Consider the following 22,187-nt stretch of genomic DNA (forward strand, 5'->3'; position numbering starts at 1 on the left):
AAGTGCTGATCATCCATCGGCATATTACATGTAATAAGCATTCAATCTCCTGTGATTTGTGCACAACTTGACCAGATCTCTAATCTTGCTTATACTGTATGGGATGTGCCAAACAGCAGCATCTGGAAAACTAGCCTGGTATTTTTTTCATTTCCTTTTTCTTTTCTTTCAGAGGACACACACAAGGTCAGTCTAATGACAGTTTCTTATTGTCAAACTGAATTTCATCCATTTAAAAGACCCGCTATTTTGCTCCATAAACAATAATCGTTGCCAAGTTGTAAAGAAGCCCTGTCAAGAATACCAATATGCCCTTTGCTTTTATTTTTAACCCAAAAACTTGTTTGTCAGAATCATACATAGATAATACATAAATGTAAATAAATAGTTTTTTTTTATTTATGTAAACAGATTTTGTTAAAAGGCAAATTTCTCCCAAATGAAGTTTTATCTAATTCAATTTCCTTTTATTCTGAGAAGCTAAGACTACCTGACTTCCCAAAATTAAAACGTGCTGTAACCTCTGAACGACCTGATAACCCTTTTTCTGGGGTTGGATTGGTTAGGCCCTGCATACACTATACGACTTTTAGAAATCGTGGTCATGAACCTACTCACTATGAAAGACTTTCCAGTCGTGAACATGCTCAAACTGTTTGAGCACATTCAGTTTGTTTGATATGCCACAATGTGAATGAGACTATATGTGTACATGGTCCAGACAGATGGTTTTATCCATTCAAAACAACACTATGGCCACAGGCATCTCAAAATGTCAACAAAAGAGCTGTGCTGCTGACTCTTGCTGTACTGTGCTATGAAATAAAAAAGAAAACAAAAATACATAACTGGATATGCGGATGACTGGGAAGGCAAGGACAATATGGTCTGTCTGTTCAACAATATTAGCATTGTTTGTGTTTATTTCAGGTTCTTCTAGTAAACATATCCTAAGATACTTTTGTTATTGGCCATTTACAGTAGCTATATGTGTGTTTCTAAAGGATAGTGACATTTTTTAAATGAAAAACTTCAAAATGAGCATAACATAACGGCTAAATCCAATTTACAATGTCCAGTCACTATAGTACAAGTTAACAAAATACAATACCAAGCAAGAGATTTCATTGACTTACTCTTTTGATCTTAGTCAGCACCTAAGAGGGGATGCATGCTGGATTTAGTAATTTCAAAAAGATTAAAAATTGACTTGAGGCAGATCGTAGATATCAGTATATCTGACCATTGCTGCATGTTATTGATTTAGAAATACTGGTAAACTACAACTAATGAGAAGTGTATTATTAAAATATTATTTTGATTCATCTACAGATTTAAGGTTTGCGAATACTCTGAATAATCATTCCGAACGTAGCTGTTGCCCTAATACAGCTAGCAATTTAACCAATAAGGTGGAAAATTTGAATGCTAAGGTGACAGCTGCAGCTGACATAGTGGCGACTGAAAAAATTAAGAAATCCTTCAGCACTAAAATACCTTGGAAGAACCAAAGAGTGTCTGATCTAAAAAAAAATACTGGAGAGCTGAGTGTAAATGGGGAAAAAACTAAGCTAACAGTATGAGATCTTGAAGGCACAAATTCTTTTAAACACAAGTCCTCTTCAGTTGGATGATGAGTCCCATCTTGGAGAGCACATGTGGCTTCATCTGGAAAGCATTAGGGAAAGAGGCTTTATTTTAGTAGTATGTTACAGACCACCCAATACAGGAAATAATTTCAATGCACATCTTTTTGGTGATATTAAAAAGGCAAGTTTGCAGGGTAATATTATAGTCATGGGAGACTTTAAGTACCCAAATATTAAGTGGGATAACCTTGTAAATAGCAAAGCATATGAATTTTTAGTGAAGGCACTAACACAAGGTGAATCCTGTCTGGATTTAGTATTTTGTAATAATTAGGATAGCATTAAGGGTGTGGAGGTGATTGAAATACTAGGTCAAGTGACAATAATATAATACATTTCTCAGTGTTTTGGAAGAGTGAAAATGCTAAGACTAAAACAGTTAAATTTAACTCTGGTAGGGCAAATGAGGCAAAGATCATGGAGTACAGACTGGGATAAGCTTTTAAGTTTGGAAATAGTCAAGGAGCAGTAGAACATTTTACATATAATGCAGGACAGGTAAATTTGGAATGGAGTTAAAAACAAACTCAGCAGTGAGTTAATAAAGAGTTGAAAAATAAGATGCACAGGAAAAATCAACTGTACTGTAAAAGGCATATAAGGCTGGGGATATATTTAACACTACGCGACGTGTGAGCTTGACGACGCTGCTAACACACAAGCACTGTACTGACTATACCTGTGCGCATACTTTAATAAGAAATTTGGAGGATTCCACCAGGTGGCAATGCCAGAAATCATCACAGTAAGTAAACAATGTCTGGTTTCACTGTGTTGTGAGTTCAGGGAAAAAACATGTTAAAAATAAAAAATATTTGCATTCTGATGCTGTTGCAAAGGTGCCAAAAAAAAAACCATTTGCTTCACTGTAACGAAACATTCATTAAACATCAAAGCACCCACATTGATCCTGTAAGATCTGCAAAGCGGCTTGCTATCACATGTTGAAAGCAAACAACAATGCTGACATTACGTACCAAAACTTCAACACACACGCCACCCATATTTTTGTTGGTACTGCAACTCACGCATGAGTTACGTTAATTTCTGATCACGTGCTCACAGGACACATCAAAAGAACACTGGGAATGTGTGGCAGCCATGATGCATGCACGTTAAGCATTCTGAGTGTGAATGTTGGAATTCCACGAGGAAGCAACGAAAGGATATGATCAAAGTGGTGCATATGCTATTATTTATCTTGACTTTCAGAAAGCATTTGATAAGATGCAACATGAGAGGTTGGGCATCAAACTAAAACAAGTGGAAGTTCAGGGTGTTGTTTGTAGATGGATGCAAAATTGGCTCAGATACAAGAAGCAGAAGGTAATGGTGCGAGGAACCCTATCAGTATTGGCACGTTAAGAATGGTGTCCCACAGGGGTCAGAGCTAGGGTCACTGCTATTTTTAATATACATAAATGATTTGGATAGGAACATAAGTAACAAGCTGGTTAAGTTTGTAGATGATACCAAGCTAGCTGGATTGGCAGATAATATAGAATCCTTTGAATCATTACAGAAGGACTTGGAGAGGACACAGGCTTGGGCAGATTTGTGGCAGATGAAATTTAATGTAAGTAAATGTAAAGTATTACATGTAGGAAGTAAAAATGTTAGGTTTTAATACACAACGGGAAGTCTGAAATCAAAAGTACACCTTATGAGAAGGATTTAGGAGCTGTAGTGGACTCGACACTATCAACTGCCAGACAGTGTTCATAAGCCATTTAAAAACATTTTTCATATGACGTCTGTTCATTCAGCACCAGCTTTTTCTGTTTGTGTGTCCAGACAATGGAAAGATTGACACAGAAGATTTGTATTTACTAATGTTACACAAAGAATTACTCTGCGTTGTTGAGGGTACCTTTTCTTACCTGTCCTTTTTTACAGATACTCAAGATATTTACTGCATCCTCCAGCACAACAGTAAGCATATTTTTTATACTTTAGTTACATTGTCACTGGTTCTTCAAGTTTCAGGAAAACAGGTTATGTTTAAAAGATCCAAAACTCTAAACTCTCACTTGTTTGAGTGTAATGCCCTCATATTTGTGAACTGTTACTCTGTTATACAAATATATATTTTAATTTCCATTAGTCACATAGCATTCTATAGTAATACTTAATAATATATTTTCATTACTGTAATTCTTTCACTAGAAATACAGTACTGAGTTGATGAGAGGAAAATTTAATATATAGTCTCCTGTTCTCCTTAAGAAACACAAAGCCTTATTCAGCACTTTGTGTAATACAAACTTACATTTAATATTTGTTTTGAATTTGTATATACTGTATATACTTGCGTTTAAGTCCTCCCGTGGATAAGTCAGGACTTGATTATACCGTATAATTTCTGGTATTTTATAATGTCAGTCGTATAAGTCGAATGCGGAAAACTCACACTATTGGTCCAAGAGAATATGATATGCTAACACCCACCTGACAGCGTAACCACGGAGCACACAGCCTTTTTATTCTATGTTTGTGCGGCAATGAGCTGTATCAGCGCATGCTCCTAACCGCTCTCTCTCTCTATTGTGCCAATGTGACCACAAAGTAATACCCAAACTATTCCGAAGTGATGTTTGCACTGTTTTGTGTTTTTTGTACCTCACACCCTCATACACCTTTATGGTAACAGCATCCCTTATCTACGATGGAGTGTTCATTCAGAGGAAAATATGAAGCTGGTTTTAAATTAAAAGACACTGAAGTGGTGAAAGAAATTGGAAACTGCGCTGCTACAACAAAATTTGATGTGCCTGAGAAACTGCTGCAAGATTAGAGGAAGCAAGAAGATGTAAAAAAAAAAATTAAGTGTCGTATTTTTGAACGGCCTATAAGTCGGGGTCTGATTTTATGATCGACTTTTCGGGTTTCAAGACCCAACTTATACACAAGTATATACAGTATACAGAGTAACGACTTTATTAGGAACAGTGTTCCTTCCTTTGTAAATGAGTACTTTTAATATTGATGCTGTATAACATGTTGAGACAATGTTAACACACTGGCTGTTGCAAATAAATCATGCACAATATGTCTATGTATAAAGTTTAAAAGAAGGGCAGGAAAAACTAAGAATTTAAATGTATCTGAATGCTGAAGACCAGTCATGTCAAAACAGGGCTCTCCAACACGTCGCTCGCGAGCAACCGGTAGCTCACAACCCCTTTCTAAGTAGCTCGCTAAAGGGTTAATGAATCCTACATTTGAAAACTTGATTAGTCAAATTAGGGGTGGGTGATCTTTCCAAAAAATCATATCACAATCCTTTTAACACAAAATCACGATACACAATCTGAATTGCAATCTATGTTTTCAATGTGGCATACACTTAAGAGAATATCCTGACTCAAACTCATCAAGACCTAAGGAACACTTTATTTTAAATATCAAACAAAGTTGAATTCAATTGTTCTCTCGTTCGCTAGCTAAGCGGAGTTAAGGATCACCCCCCGAAGCTGGTGAGTGAGTGAGGAAGGCTCTCCCCTTTGGCCCATTGCGTGGATCTTGGATTTGTGCAAATAAATCGGTACCGCAAGCAAATTATGATACATAGCAAAATGAGAGAAGTCGCAAAATCAACCGGAATATTCAAGGAAATTATAGAAAAAAAACAGATCGAAATCCATTAAGTAGTTCTCTCATGAAAAGCAGACAGACATACAGACAGACAGACATTGGATTTTATATACTATATATTAGTAAACCTTCAAAATAATGTGCAGTTAAAGTCTCAGCAGCATTTTCAGCATTTCTGGAGCTTAGTAGAGCCAGATAATTATAAGAATCTTCACCAAGCAGCTCTGAAAATGTCTGCTTTGTTTGGATCTACATACCGCTGTGAGTCTGCCTTTTCTGACATGAATTTCATGAAATCAAAGTTCAGAACAAGACTGACAGATGAACATTTAAATGACTCCATAAGAGTGAACCTAAGTGGCTACACTCCACCATACACCTCTCTTGTTGACTTGACTCCATGCAGTACCAGTCATCTGAGTAACTAAAAAACACATCACACATGCAACTGGACATGTGAATACTCTTGTGAAGTGAAACAGTGACATGTAACAAAATGACAAATGAATAAGTAATATCTGTGTACATGTATTTGTCATTGGATTGTTTTGTTTTGACAGCATTAATGTTTTAATCCAATCGTGTGAGATACACTAGAAAATGCATTCAGACATACAAAATGCACTTGCAGGTGAACTAAATATTTTTTGTGATGTTTAATTGCAAAATGTGAGTTGTGGACACCAGCATTTTGTAAATGTTCAGGCAAAACAAGCTTATTCAGTTTGTGTAGGTTGAAATAAGCTATGAGAATAAACGTTAGAAAACATGAGTTGCTCTCAGCCATTTTCATTTTGTAAAAGTAGCTCTCAGGGGAAAAAAGTTTGGAGACCCCTGTGTCAGCACATATCAGGAAAGGCAACCTTGATCCACCACACAAAAATACTCAGCCAATGGCTGCTCTGTTGTCTCAAATAACTATTAATTGAAGTAATCAACAGAAGCTGAAACAATTTGCAGTGTAGCAAATAGGATATTGTCACTCAATTACTGGTTGGAAAGAATGTTACCATAAAAGTCACAAAAGAATGTGCACCTTGTCATGTCTTGTTTTGGATGGGATACAACAGGTAAATTGTATTTGTACTCAATAAAATGGTGTAAATCCACTTAATTTAACAAATATTACGTCAAATTTCAGTTAACACTAAGGCTGCTTCAGACAAAAATAGGATGTAGAGTAATTTTGGACCTGCTGTTGGCATAGTTCACAATCAAGTATGAATGAATTAGATCAATGCAATCAGCTGCACATCACAGGTGAATGATTGCATGATCTACTGAGCAGGGAGCAAAACAGTAAAATCCAGTAGTGCAAGTTCAAGTCTCTTGCTAGAGTCCCTGTGCACCCCTTACCAAGTCACTTAACCTGCTATTAAGAGTACATATCTCCACTATATTGTATGTGTCAGGCCCATCTGGATGATGTTCAACACAGAAATAGTAAAGATTGATGGCCACATTACTGTTTTCATTATAAGGCTGTACAGGATCACTCAGTACAAAGAAACAGTGAAAAGGCAGCAACTTAGGCAGCGTGACAGAAAATGCTGCTACACAATGATTATTAATTATAACATCACATTACTTCTTCAAGCCATGAGTATAAAAAAAATAGAAATGCTGACCAAGAAAGCCACGAAGCCAAAGTTGACACTTTTTACTGGTACTTTCATTATAAAGGCACAGTTGCTCAGACTCAAGGAGAATACAAAGACCGTGTGGAGAAATTTATTACTTATCAAAGGGGTTTAGAAATGATGAATGGATGGATGGACATTTACACACATTTTTCATTTCTTCTATCATAAGCATCATGGGAGTATTAATCTATTATTTCAACCACTTTCTAATCAACTTCTGGGCCAGCAACACTGACAAGAGATGGAAATCATTTGTAGGTGGGACCTCAGGTCACCACAGATGTTCACATACATACAGTCCATGATCCCTATACTTTCAGTACATTTAGAATGGAAAACAGTACACTACAAGAAAATCCACAAAGGTGAAAATTTCACAAAGCTATATTTCTACTCCATTCTCCTACACCACCGCATTGGCAAAATATTTTGTACACATAGTTCTATCATTATGCAGCCATTTTTTTTAGCTACTACTTATCTGATTCATGGTCTCAGGGAGATGCATTCTATTCTGGAAGGAAGAAGTAACCAATGCTAAAGGACGTTCCAGTGCATCACAGAGCACTGTTACTAACACTGGACCTGTTTACAGTCAAAAATGTGCCTTACATTCACATTTTGGGATGTAGGAGAAAAGACATTGTACACAGAGAAAGTTCACATTGACACAGACAGAACCAACAGTAATTGAGTTATGCACAACAAAATAAACCGTTGTGGCATAATTCCAATTATTCATTTTACAAATAATTATCCAAGCCAACAGCAACTAAATCTAGACCCCTTACCCATGCTTAAGTATCTGATAACGTCTGAAACTTGGGGGGCAACCCCATAAAGTAGGGAATTAATAAAAGAGGAAACCACCATTTTAACTCAGTGAACGCTCCTTGTCACAGCAAAGTCAAAAATTATACTTTTTCTTACCTGAAACATGTGATTCTGTTTAACACTAATAAATCATCTAGAGCCAGGCTTCTAAAACCAGTGGAGGCTTTCAGATAACCAGCTGGGTTGTAATCTTGGTGCCCTAAAACATAAACATTTTTAAAAATTACAAATGTGCAATAAAATTGATAAAAGTCTCATCTAGAAAACTGAAAAACTTGTGCATGTTTAGTTTTTTTATCTCTAAAGTTACTCATTATTATTCATTAATAATTCATTCATTAATAAGTATTATTAATTATTCATTTTATACTGCATTTTTCTATGTTTTCAATTAGCACTTTAGCTATACATAACAGGATTGTGGTGGCCCAACCTATCCCAGCAACAATGTGTTTAAAACAGGAAACAGTGCTGGAGGGACACTCACGCATACACCGATGCTCACTCATAGAGAGCCAGCTCAGAGTCAGCATTCAACCTATTGCAGATAATAATAATAATAATACATTTTATTTATATAGCGCCTTTCCCATGCTCAAGGCACTTACAGAATAAATAAAGAACGGCAGAATATACAGTATATAGCATTGTACAAACCAGATAAATAAACAAAGAAGATTAAGACAGTAAATTCTGAAAAAAAAAAAACAGACAACATAATTGATGGTCTCGCACACACACACAGGTTACATGAGCATCTTGACAGAGAAGTAAACTGAGAGAAAGGTAATAAAGTCAAGTAGAGCTAAAAGCCTTCCTGAACAGATGAGTTTTGAGTTGTTTTTTAAAAGAATTCATGGAGTCAGCTGACCTGATTAATTTTGGTAGGTCATTCCAGAGTCTGGGCGCTATACAGCTGAAGGCCCTGTCACCCATGGAGTGTAGATTAGTGACGGGCACAACAAGATTACCAGAATCAGAGGACCTTAGTGGGCGGGCAGGCACATAGTGATGGAGAAGGTCACTGATGTAGTTTGGCGCGAGGTTATTTAAAGCTTTGTAGGTTATTAGTAGGATTTTATATTCGATTCTGTAGGACACAGGGAGCCAGTGAAGGCGGAGCAGGATGGGTGTGATGTGCTCGCTGCTGCTGGTTCGAGTAAGGACTCTTGCAGCTGAGTTTTGAATAAGCTGGAGCTGTGATATAAGATTAGAAGGGGCACCTGCCAGTAGGGAATTACAATAATCGATGCGGGATGTGATAAAAGCATGGACAAGTTTCTCAGCATTAGAGAAGGAGAGGAAGGAGCGAACACGGGATATGTTACGGAGGTGAAAGTAAGAAAGTTTCTTAATGTGATTTATGTGGGCGGAATAAGTGAGGGAGGAGTCAAAAATGACACCAAGATTTTTTACAGTAGAGGCAGGTCTGATGAGATCACTGCCAAGATGGACTGGGAAGGAGCTCATTTTATTAAGTTGCATTTTAGTCCCAATTTGCAGGAGTTCAGTTTTATTGCAATTTAATTTTAAAGAGTTCTGCTCCATCCAGGTTTTAATTTCACTAAGGCAGGTTGTGAGCTGAGAAAGCTCTGATGAAGTTCCACTTTTAACATTGAAGTAGAGCTGAGTATCATCTGCATAAAAATGATAACCCAATCCATAACTACGGATAATATGGCCAAGGGGAAGCATATAAATACAGAAAAGCAGAGGACCGAGGACAGAGCCCTGAGGGACTCCTTGTGTGACTGGCGCTGAGCTGGATCTACTGTTGCCAAGACTAACAAACTCTTGCCTATCAGTCAGATAGGACTTGAACCACTGGAGGGCAGTGCCAGAGATACCCAGCATGTTCTCCATTCTGAACAGTAGGATGTCATGTCTGACAGTGTCAAATGCTGCACTGAGGTCTAACAGAATTAATATGCTGGTTTGTCCAGAGTCTGCTGCCATAAGCAAATCATTGGTTACCCGTAGCAGAGCAGTTTCACAGCTGTGCCGCGCCCTGAAACCAGACTGAAAGGGTTCCATCAAATTATTAGAGGTTAGGTAATTGGTGAGTTGGGAAGCTACAACACGCTCAAGAACTTTTGACAGGAAAGGTAAGTGGGAAATAGGCAGGAAATTGTTAAGATTGTCAGCATCAAGGCCAGACTTTTTTAACGTTGGGGTTACAGAAGCAATTTTAAAAGTGAGCGGCACAGAGCCAGTGTCAAGGGATGAGTTTATTATTGTTGTAACAGTCGGGATTATGGCATGAAGGCAGGATTTAAGTAGTGTGGTGGGGATGGGGTCCAGTACACAAGTAGTCGGCCTCATCTTATAAAGCAGGTCATTAACAAACGCAGATGTGACTGGTGAGAACTTAGAGAAGGAGCTGGATGGAGTGGGAAAACAGGGAGAGATATAAACAGATGATGTATTTATGTTGGTTGAATTATTTAGATCTTTAATTTTGTTACGGAAAAAGTGGAGGAATTCCTCACAGACTTCAGTAGAAGAGGTAGTTGGACCAGATGCGGGTTCGAGTAGTTTATTAACTACAGAGAACAAAACCCTTGGGTTATCATGGCTACTTTCTATTATTCTGCCATAATGGGTGTTCTTGGCAGAAGTTAGTGCTTCTCTGTAAGCTCTTTGGTGGTCAGAGAAAGCCTGGATGTGCACGGTGAGGCCAGTCTTACGTGACATTCTCTCAAGGCGTCGGCCAGCTGCTTTCATAGATCGCAATTCTGAGTTATACCAAGGAGCTGAACGTTTAAAGGAAACCTCCTTATGTTTTAAAGAAGCTGTTTTATCTAATGCTGAGTGAAGGGCTGAGTTATAGTGGTCAACAAGACTATCTAGTGTTGATGGAATAGGTGCAGACAGTAAAAGATCAGAAATGGATCCAGAAAGGATAGAGGGACAGATATTTTTAAGGTTTCTGTAAGAAATTTGTCATTTACAGGTAAGAGGTGGGAGAGGTAATGAGACAGTGAAAAATACAGCTTTATGGTCAGAGAGTCCCAAATCAGTGCTGTAAATGTTGGCAACAGATAGTCCAGAAGTGCAGATCAGGTCCAATATATGACCGCCACAATGGGTTGGAAAATCAACATGTTGTGTCAAGTCAAAACAGTCCAGTAAGGACAGGAATTCATTTCTCAGTTTAGATGTGGGAGGGAGCCAGAAACCCACATGGACACAGCGAATGTGTGCATTCCAAACAGACTGGGACAGAGGAACCTGGCCAAGAATTGATCCCTGAAACTGTGAAGTTACATCATCATGTTATTGTGCAGTTTGCCACTAACATTCAAATTACAATTACAATGTACTGTATAATAAAGTATCTATCTATCTATCTATCTATCTATCTATCTATCTATCTATCTATCTATCTAATGATATTATAATATCAAGATAATTAATAGGGTGTGTTAAATTTAAGTTTCTCTTTATTATAAAGCAGAGAGATTCAAAATCCTCCACCTCATTGACTATAAGAAAATACAATATATTTAACCTCCAGATTTAATAAAAACAGGGAGCTGGGGACACTTAAGAGTCCAAAAATATAGGAGACACATCTTTGTATTCAGGTGTCAGACACCCTAAAACAAACTGTTGCACTGTAAAGCTGCTACTGACTTTTTATCCCTATCAAAATATTGGAAGATTAGAGGTCTCTTCTCAACAACCACTCTTTAATTTATTTATCATATCTAATGATGTACTGTATAGAATTGTTTATTTACACAATGTACTTATATTTTAATATTCGACAAGGGTTCAGTTGCATAGTTTAATTTATAAATTTTATTTTATAACGTTGTTTTCTCTGTGATGCTACATGCTGTTAATGAAACTGATAGATAGATAGATAGATAGATAGATAGATAGATAGATAGATAGATAGATAGATAGATAGATAGATAGATAGATAGATAGATAGATAGATAGATAGATAGATAGATAGATAGATAGATAAGCACAGCACCAATTACTTGAGCAATATGCTGAAAAAGATGCACAGAAGTCAAGCTTTCTTATGTACTTTTATTAGGATACTTCACAAATTTCTCACAGTCAGAGTTACTAAAACAGTGACCTACTTCTAAAATAACACAGTGTGTTTTATTTGCCCTTGTACTGGTGTGATTTACATGCTTCAGTGGTACCTCTGCATTTGGAAACTGAAACGCTTTCAGTGGAAATGATCCCTCAAATCTGAAAAAGATCACATGCACTTAAAAAGGAGGGCAGATACCGTAGAGATGGTAAACTAGTACATAATTCAGAAGATGCATTGTTAACAGCACTTTTATTTTCACTTAGCAAAGTATTACGTTCATAAAAGTTAATTTCTTAATACTATTTGCCTGGCCTTCTTGTTTTTTTTCTTTAATGAGATATATTATAGCGCTAGTATGTCCATCCAGCCACTTACTAATACACAGGTGACTCAACTTTTTGTGGTCTGCAAATGCAGGCTGAAAGACGCAGTTTCCTGTTCATTTAACTTTCTATTTCTGAAAGTTCTATTCACCCTCAAACCAGCCCAATAACTGTTTTCAGTCCAGTTTTCCTGTTTGGCAGGATGTGATGTCACACACCCTGATCTATGTACCTTCAGAATCCCTTTAAGTGCAGGATATGAAACACTGAACACTGCACCAAATGTTTGAGATTTACTGCTACAGGGTCAGGTTTTGGTACAATAAGATGGTTATTTTAATTACTTTCTTTAATTTTTGAGGCTTTCTGTACTTTTAACTTTAAAGGCACTTGACACATTTAAGTTTACTTACCATTAATTTATTTCTTATTTTGTCATATAGCTTACACAATTCTTCCATTACATGAGCAATACAATTTGTCTATCCAAAAATTAACAAACTTTTTAACAAGCTTTTTTCCAGGTTTGGGTTAAAAGACTTTCCATGTTTATTGACAGTCACCCTAAACCAGGTTCATCATGTGGGCACCACTTGGTTGGTACAGAGAAAGAAGATGGATTCCAATGGAAGCACAGTCATACCAAAACCAAAAAAAAGTAACAAATGGCAAAAGCTCCTATTCATGAAATGGAACAAAACTTTACATTCTCAATATGTAGTCCTAGCAAAGAAGCAATCACCATTACAAGATTAGACAAATGGAGAATTTCATGTAACACGTATTAGATTTATTTAGACTAAATAAACTTTATTAATCCCACAGGGAAATTCACATGCATACAGCAGCAGAAACAAAAAAACAAGCATATGTAATCACAGGATAAATAATTTAGCCAATCAATCAATCAATACATAAACACATAAAAACATATAAATGTATATCATGCATATACTTCAGGAGGAAGCTTTGAATTGCCAGAAAGCAGTGGGCAGGAAAGACCACCAGAGTTGCTGCTTAGTGCTTACAACACCATGGTGGAATTCCAAGTGTGCAGAAATAATCAGAGAAGTTACACTGCATCACATGCAGTACATAGTGTATACAACAGGAGTCATGTACGCAGATACAGTACATCCATAAGACAAACCTAACAAAGAAAATGGCAGTCTAAATGCAAGTTATTCATTCTGGAAGATGTCACTGGTTACTAGCTTTATTTAACTATACAATTGCCTTTCTTTCCTATATTTTACTTGTACTGAATATATTAAACATTTCCTTCAAGTTTAAAAGAGTAATGTTTAGTGGCAGACCCAAGACATGCTGATTGGCCTAGAAGTGTCAGGGGATTTCCAGAAGCAGCTGAAGGAAGTTGCTGTGATAGGGGTAGGATTAGGGATGGGAATCGAAAACCGGTTCTGTTGAGAACCGGTTCCCACTGCTTCAATTCCTTGGAATTGTTTGCCATTTTTGCAAACGATTCCCCTATCGATTCCAGTCCCCTCGAATGACGTCACCGCGTTGCGTAGCGTCATTTACTCAGCAGGAAACATGGCGCCTAAGCGCCACAAATGCTCAAAAGTTTGGTTATACTTTACGAGAAAGGATGACAACAGGGCAACTTGCAATACTTGCAAAGTAGATATTTCATCAAAGGGAGGAAACACTACGAATATGCAAAAGCATTTGCACACAAAACACGCGATAACCTTAAATGAATGTTGTGTTTTTGATCCGCTCCGGACTAGTGAATCTCAACCCAGCAGCAGCGGTAACGTTTGCAGGTCCTCTCCAGTTAATACGGCAGGTAACCAATCAACTAACATTGCATATTATGTTAGCGCGATTTGCCTTATTGCAAAACCTGCTATTACTGTGCATTGTATTTAGATGACCATGACGAGAGAGACAGACAGAGTCTGGCTGTCTCAGATGCTGGCAGTTCTCGCTGCAGTCTACCGGTAGCTTCTCCTTTCACAGAGGCGGGGAAAAGTAAAATGACACAGGCCAGGATAGACAAATGTCACCGAGCAGTGACTAAGTTTGTGGTAAAAGGCTTGCACCCATTTGCCACAGTAGATGCCCCCGATTTTCGGTAAGTGAATGTGTTTAATTGTAGGCTAAGTCAGGGAATGTCAAATTTGCGTGTTCTCCTCTTACCAGATGTTTCATCCGTTTCCATTTCTGAGCTGAAACGTGTTGAAGGCAGCCGTCACTGCAGATGGATGGGCAAGTTTTAGTCAAGATCATTACCTCACAGTAACGCTGCATTATGTCAGGAATGGCCAGGCTCAAGAAAAAGTCCTCAAAACCAAACCAGTGTACCAGGCACAGACAGGGACAGCTGTAGCAGAGGAGACTGATGAGATCTTGGAGGAGTATGGTATCAAAGACAAGGTTGTGGCAGCCACTGTTGATAATGCGGCCAACATGGATGTAGCTGTCAAAATAGTTGATGGTTACAGAATTGCACTGTGCACAGTTCCATTGGACTTGAGTTGATTGTATTTGTTGCTGGCTGATGTAGTTTTATTTTTGAGTGCTCAGCTCATACAGTGGTGTGAAAAACTATTTGCCCCCTTCCTGATTTCTTATTCTTTTGCATGTTTGTCACACAAAATGTTTCTGATCATCAAACACATTTAACCATTAGTCAAATATAACACAAGTAAACACAAAATGCAGTTTGTAAATGGTGGTTTTTATTATTTAGGGAGAAAAAAAATCCAAACCTACATGGCCCTGTGTGAAAAAAGTAATTGCCCCCCTGAACCTAATAACTGGTTGGGCCACCCTTAGCAGCAATAACTGCAATCAAGCGTTTGCGATAACTTGCAATGAGTCTTTTACAGCGCTCTGGAGGAATTTTGGCCCACTCATCTTTGCAAAATTGTTGTAATTCAGCTTTATTTGAGGGTTTTCTAGCATGAACCGTCTTTTTAAGGTCATGCCATAGCATCTCAATTGGATTCAGGTCAGGACTTTGACTAGGCCACTCCAAAGTCTTCATTTTGTTTTTCTTCGGCCATTCAGAGGTGGATTTGCTGGTGTGTTTTGGGTCATTGTCCTGTTGCAGCACCCAAGATCGCTTCAGCTTGAGTTGACGAACAGATGGCCGGACATTCTCCTTCAGGATTTTTTGGTAGACAGTAGAATTCATGGTTCCATCTATCACAGCAAGCCTTCTAGGTCCTGAAGCAGCAAAACAACCCCAGACCATCACACTACCACCACCATATTTTACTGTTGGTATGATGTTCTTTTTCTGAAATGCTGTGTTCCTTTTACGCCAGATGTAACGGGACATTTGCCTTCCAAAAAGTTCAACTTTTGTCTCATCAGTCCACAAGGTATTTTCCCAAAAGTCTTGGCAATCATCGAGATGTTTCTTAGCAAAATTGAGACGAGCCCTAATGTTCTTTTTGCTTAACAGTGGTTTGCGTCTTGGACATCTGCCATGCAGGCCGTTTTTGCCCAGTCTCTTTCTTATGGTGGAGTCGTGAACACTGACCTTAATTGAGGCAAGTGAGGCCTGCAGTTCTTTAGACGTTGTCCTGGGGTCTTTTGTGACCTCTCGGATGAGTCGTCTCTGCGCTCTTGGGGTAATTTTGGTCGGCCGGCCACTCCTGGGAAGGTTCACTACTGTTCCATGTTTTTGCCATTTGTGGATAATGGCTCTCACTGTGGTTCGCTGGAGTCCCAAAGCTTTAGAAATGGCTTTATAACCTTTACCAGACTGATAGATCTCAATTACTTCTGTTCTCATTTGTTCCTGAATTTCTTTGGATCTTGGCATGATGTCTAGCTTTTGAGGTGCTTTTGGTCTACTTCTCTGTGTCAGGCAGCTCTATTTAAGTGATTTCTTGATTGAAACAGGTGTGGCAGTAATCAGGCCTGGGGGTGGCTACGGAAATTGAACTCAGGTGTGATACACCACAGTTAGGTTATTTTTTAACAAGGGGGCAATTACTTTTTCACACAGGGCCATGTAGGTTTGGATTTTTTTTCTCCCTAAATAATAAAAACCATCATTTAAAAACTGCATTTTGTGTTTACTTGTGTTATATTTGACTAATGGTTAAATGTGTTTGATGATCAGAAACATTTTGTGTGACAAACATGCAAAAGAATAAAAAATCAGGAAGGGGGCAAATAGTTTTTCACACCACTGTATATACTTTTAAAAAGGAGAGTGTAAATGTTACTGGACATTCTTGCGTAATTGCCACCGAATAATTTATGTTATAATTTGTTATTGCTACAGAAGAATATTTATTTTATTATTATTTTACATTTACACATTTTTTTTCTGGGGACCCCGTGGCACCCCATCGAGGAGCCGTAGGCTGTGGATCTCTTAAGATCTCACTGTTGGGTTTGTAAGGTCATGCTACTCCTAAATTTTTATCTTGTTCAAAGATAAGATATAAAACAAAGTTCTAAGTTAATCGACCTGTGTGTTCTCCTTTTTTAAAAATAAGAATCGATAGGAGAATCGATAAAGAATCGAATTGTTAAACAGAATCGAAAATGGAATCGGAATCGTGAAAATCTTATCAATTCCCATCCCTAGGTAGGATGAAGATTATTATAGTTTCTGAACATATTCTTCTGGCATCTAGGTGGTAACAACAATGACAGTACATGCACCTTTAAATTTAATTCATTGAGTGTTATCCACAGGGGTGGTAAGATGTCGCAGTGGTCCTCAATCTCCCTTAAATGAATTAAGCCATTTTGAGAATGTTATGTTTCCTTTGGATTTACAGGCAGTAACAGTATATGCACGATAATAATAATAATATTTTATTAACAAGTACATTATACAATATTACAGTATATACTGTTCACTAGTATTGTAAATGTGAGTGGCTAGATGTCCTAGCTACATCAGGCTGAAATCAGGAAACAAACTTGGATGGGATGCCACTCTATTGCTGGGCACATTCATGCACACCACCATACTCTCTCACTCTGGGCCTGCTGGAGGCACAAAAAATCATCTAGAGTTAGCTGTGGTCCTGACTCATATCCAGTGTTACTATGGTAGGTTCTAGGGTTGCAGGGTATACCAGCACTGGAAAAGTAAGGGAAAACTCAAATTTAAAAATGGTACAGTATAGCATTTTGGGATTTTCAGTACCAGAAGTAAACGTCAGCTTTCCTCTCAATCCGACAATACACTTTATTGCAGTTGTCAAAAAACTGTTTAATTGACTGCATGAAACAAAAGTACAAACTTCATTGGGTTCTGGATTTAACACAGGAACACTATGGACACAACACGGTCAGGGCTTCATATTGACACCTCCCACCCCACCCCCATTTCTGTGACGCAATCTGGACTTTACAACGAGACCGCACCTGACTTATTGCTACAATGCGATTAGGACTATTTCACTGTAAAGATGGAAGTGGTACATAGTGCAGTGTGCAATGTGCACACCAGGGAGGCAGTAATTGTGAGGAGCACATGAAAGGTTGGAGTAAAACAAGGGGTTTTGGAGTTATCCGTTACTTGCTTCTGAACCATTTTGGTACTGGTAGTGAGGTCTGAAAGCTGCTATCCATAGCAAAGTCAAAACTTTAGTACTTATTCAACGCTACTAGATTCGACAGCAAAACACTGAAACAGAAAAGGAGAGTGCATAAGATGAATGAATGAAAGGGAGAATGAACTACCAATTCACTTTCAAAGACAAATATATACCTCCACTGCTCTCAGCCTCAACACTGGGACGCCGCAGGGTTGTGTGCTCAGCCCACTCCTCTACACCCTCTACACATATGACTGTGTCCCCATTCACCATAGCAACAAGATCATAAAGTTTGTGGATGACACGACGGTGGTTGGACTCATATTGGGCAAGAAGGGTGAGCTGGCATACAGGGACTAGGTGGAGCGGCTGTCAGAGTGGTGAAGAGTCAATAACCTGCTCCTCAACACCACAAAAATGAAGGAGCTTGTTATTGACTTTAGAAAAAACAAAACTGACATCCAGCCACTTGAGTCTTGAGGCTTGAGTCACGTCTCATTTTTGTTTGGTAGCCATTAAGGAAAAAAAGCAGTTCAGAGGACTGAGTCTTAAAAATAATGGCAATTAAAATTACGGAAAAGAAGATAACTAACAGGAGACATTGATCACTGTTAAGAAATTCACAGGAAGTAAAGCCTTTAGTAAAGCCAACGTTCAGAGTAGGATAGCCCTGCATTAAGGCAAGGGTCTGACTTCCATATGCATGAGGGAATTGTGCATACTTTTTACACAGTAAATGTAAACTAACTGATGGACTGAATTAACTTATTGAAATGCACTTCTGTTAATTCGCCATCATATACTGAATTAGCAGCACCACTGCCAGCATGCATACAATCCTGCAATCTTTTATAGAAATAAGACTGGAAAATAGATGGACTACTAGTACGATGTCAGCTCACAACGGCAAACTGCCCTTCATCTCTAATGTGTACATGTACAGTGGATAATGATAGATCCAATTCTGCAATGACAACACAGAATTCCAAAAGTTGCTAATGGTGAAAGCAAGCAAACTGTTTAATGACTCAGAGAATTAAATAAAAGCGGTAGCTGGCATTTCAAGAGTGCAGTCAGGCTTCAGACCTATACTGTCTCCTGCAATGCTGTGCACATTCTGCATTCTGTCCCCTGTTAAAATGGATTAATCACACCGATTTCTATTCTTCATTCTATTCTTCATGTCTGTACACTAGTGGGCTACACAGACATCATCTGTAACCACAACCAGGTAGCAGTTTAATCACAATCAGCAATTCTTGTAATATGTGTCATTAAGTAGTGATGTAGATCTCTGAGGCAGCACAATCCTGCTGAACACAATCTTCCCAAGGTCACAGACTGCTTATGAGCAAACACCGCTTACAGCTGCACATGTGTTTTATGAGACATAATATGTCATACAGCTGTAACAGTGTCATGGAGAACAGTTTACATACACACATTTTTAGAATGGGGATACAGTGATAAGGAAGTACACAACAGAGTAGGCTCAAATAATTATTTAGCTTTGTTTTCTGATGATGTCTTTCTTGAGGTTTTAAAAGTCGTCAACAGTGATGTTGACTACTTGAATGTATTCCTTTATATACCTGATTGAGAGTTTCTGCTTCACTTAGCTTATCCATGCTAAGCTTAACCTATCAGCACTGGTACAAGTCTAAAACAACCCCTGGATGGGACATCAATCGACCACAGGGTAAACATAAACATACATTCATAATGGGCCATGTTAGAATGGCCAATTGATCGAACACAAAGTCTTTGAGCTCTTCAGGAGAAAACTGGAGTATTGGGAAAAAATCACATTAACACTGTCCACAAAATTCAGATTCTGTGTAAACAGTGAACAAGCCAAGATTTAAATGCAGCATTATGGAGCTGCACGACGATACAGCAAATGAGAGGTCACTATTCTTGGCAGGATTTTTTCTTTGTTTCCCTTAATTTTTCTCTTTCAAAGAACCATGCACCTTCACACCCTTATATACTCCTTCAGAAAAAAGTAGATTTTTTTCCACATTATTATATTTTTGCACATAAATGTAATTTCATCTCTAAAATTAATTTTTAATTGTGAGACTCAAGATAGACCACTGGATGATGAATGCAAATGAGCTTAATAGAATTCCTTATTCTCAGCTCATTAACTCTGGAAACACTGTTGCAGTAATAACCCATAATAGGGCAGGAGTATGACTTAGCCCTTCAGTGTATTCACAACCTCCCCTAAGAAAATAAAACATCTAGGTAAGAATATCTGTACATGGGCCAACCAAATTATCCAGCTATAGCCTAAGCAATTAGACACAAATGTATTGCATCAGCACATGTAAGAATCTCATTCAGGAGCTCAAAAACATTAGCATGACATTTTGGAAATGTTTTCAGAGATTAATGCAGGATTAATCAGTTTCTTACCTATGTCTATTCAGTTATTACAGTAAACCTGCTGAATCAGTGATGTTCTAGATTTGGTGATCTCATTATTTTTGACAGCACACTGTTCGAGTGCAGTCTTGAAATGCACTTAAAAAGGAAAAGTCCTAGACAAACAGCTCTGCTCAATTAGGCTTTGTCTCATTTTGTTAAAATTTAACCACAAATGAAATTCATCCACTTTTTCTATCCATATTAAGATGACAGACAACCACTTTTTGCTGTGAGGTGGAGGAGGTTGGGAGCATGCATCGACACACCCACCACACGACAAACCACCTCAGGATCTCAAAGTAGAACCCAAGTGCCGCCGTGCAACGTGTGACACCTCAGCACCACACTAGTTCAAATGGTTTTTGGTATGACCATATTTTAATCAGAGCCCTTCTCCTCTCCATAGCTTTTCCTGCATTATGCTTTATACTGCCAAGACAGACTATGGCCACTTATTTCTACAGAACCACATATTTTTTTCACTTGGTTTAAAACAAATCCATCCATCCATTTAGTTTTAGAAGCTGCTTTTCTTATTTCATGATTTCAGACAGACAAACCCCTATCTGGGCACAAAGTATGCTGGTTACCACTAACTCACCTCCCTCACTTAACCACACTATGCCAATTTAAATTAATTGCCTGACCTAACATGTATAACCAGAAGCAGACAGTGAGGGTTGAGAATTAACATATATAACTAATTCCTGGAGTTATGAAGTAGAGGTATTAAAAACTTTATATATGCAGTATATATAATTTTTTAAGTAAAACACATTTTGTTACATCTTAGACACTGTATTTTCATCTCTATAACAGTAAACCTTTGTTTATTTACACATTATGCCTTAAGTCTATTTATTCAGTGTCTTTGTATTCTACTTAAATTCACCCTGCACTGTCAATGATTCCAAGGAAAGAATCAGTGCTTACATTGTGATTAAATAGTAAGATAATTATAGTAGTTAGTTGCCACTGATTTTGCAGTTTTGCAGTTGTAATTAAAGCATATGTTGGACTCTGCCTTTAAAATACCTTAACAATACAAAAAAACAGAGGCTCTCTACTCTTCTCACATGGCATTTATTTGAACTAATTTCTTAATATGACACTTGTAATTTAAAATGCTTCATAGACTATTAATTTGTAATGGATTAGCACCCTGTCTAGAGCTGGTCCCTGCCTTGTGTCTGAAACTGCCTGTACAGGTTCCAGCCTTCTGTCAGCATGATTTTAACAAGGATGTTGGAGAAAGTTAAGTTGTAATCTATCTGTTTCGTTTTGTTCTTTGGGTGTGAGAACTTTTTGGTTGACATAACTGCAGACCAAAGAGTGACCTTTCATACAATCACAGTGTTATTACCCACCCCACTTAGTCAAGTTCCAGGTCAAATTTTTGAATTGAAGACAGGACTATTGACCAATAAATGAGGGGGAGAGACAGGTCTTCGATTTAGAAAGACATGAAGCTTTAACTTATTTGTTTATGATGTTTATGATGTGCGCTGACAATTCCAGAAGTAACTATTTAACAATATTTTAACAAAAAAGCATGCATTCTGCAAGTTCTGTGCATACAACTGAATAACTGACAGGTGCATTCTGTGACACAAGTAACATGACTTTCTTTTTCTTTTTTTCATACATTGTTTCACATTATTTGATGTTGCACAGCACTGGTCACTTTGGCTTTGGCTTCTATTATTGTTATAACATTTGTCTGTCCATTCTGCATGAAAACATGAGATTAAAATTGTTTTCTCGGCCACCACTTAAAAGTACACGGGGTAAGTAATATATTCAAAAATAGCAGTTTTGGGTGGAGTATTCCTTTAATATAATAAGAACATTTTAGTCAAGCTAAACAAAAGAATGAAAATGCAGCTTCAGTTCTTTACATTCTTTGGAAATACCACTAGCAATTGTTTTAGACAGGAAATCCATTTCCAGGATCGAGAAAACCTGCTGTGCTTTGCAGCTGAAAAGTGTTTAGTGGGATTTAAAGTTCAGTATTCTTAACATTCTCTTCTTATAAGTGAGTGTTCTAGTGCTCAGTTTCAGTATGGAGCATCATTCTAGCATGTTTGACACATTCAAATAAAAAATGGAAA

General features: G+C 37.8%; 1 protein-coding gene across 3 annotated transcripts in view; it reads right to left on the reverse strand.

The window, feature by feature from the left end:
- Window positions 1-22,187, reverse strand: part of zmp:0000001168 (signal-induced proliferation-associated 1-like protein 2) — a 317,833-nt gene that overhangs the window by 169,244 nt on the left and 126,402 nt on the right. For all 3 annotated transcript variants that reach the window (XM_051933621.1, XM_051933609.1, XM_051933613.1), the window contains exon 2: window positions 7,817-7,919. The gene's annotated coding sequence lies outside the window, so the exon portion shown is untranslated. The remainder of the gene's footprint in view (window positions 1-7,816; window positions 7,920-22,187) is intronic.

The sequence above is a fragment of the Erpetoichthys calabaricus genome, chromosome 1 (genome assembly GCF_900747795.2).
Source record: "Erpetoichthys calabaricus chromosome 1, fErpCal1.3, whole genome shotgun sequence".
Lineage (NCBI taxonomy): Eukaryota > Metazoa > Chordata > Cladistia > Polypteriformes > Polypteridae > Erpetoichthys > Erpetoichthys calabaricus.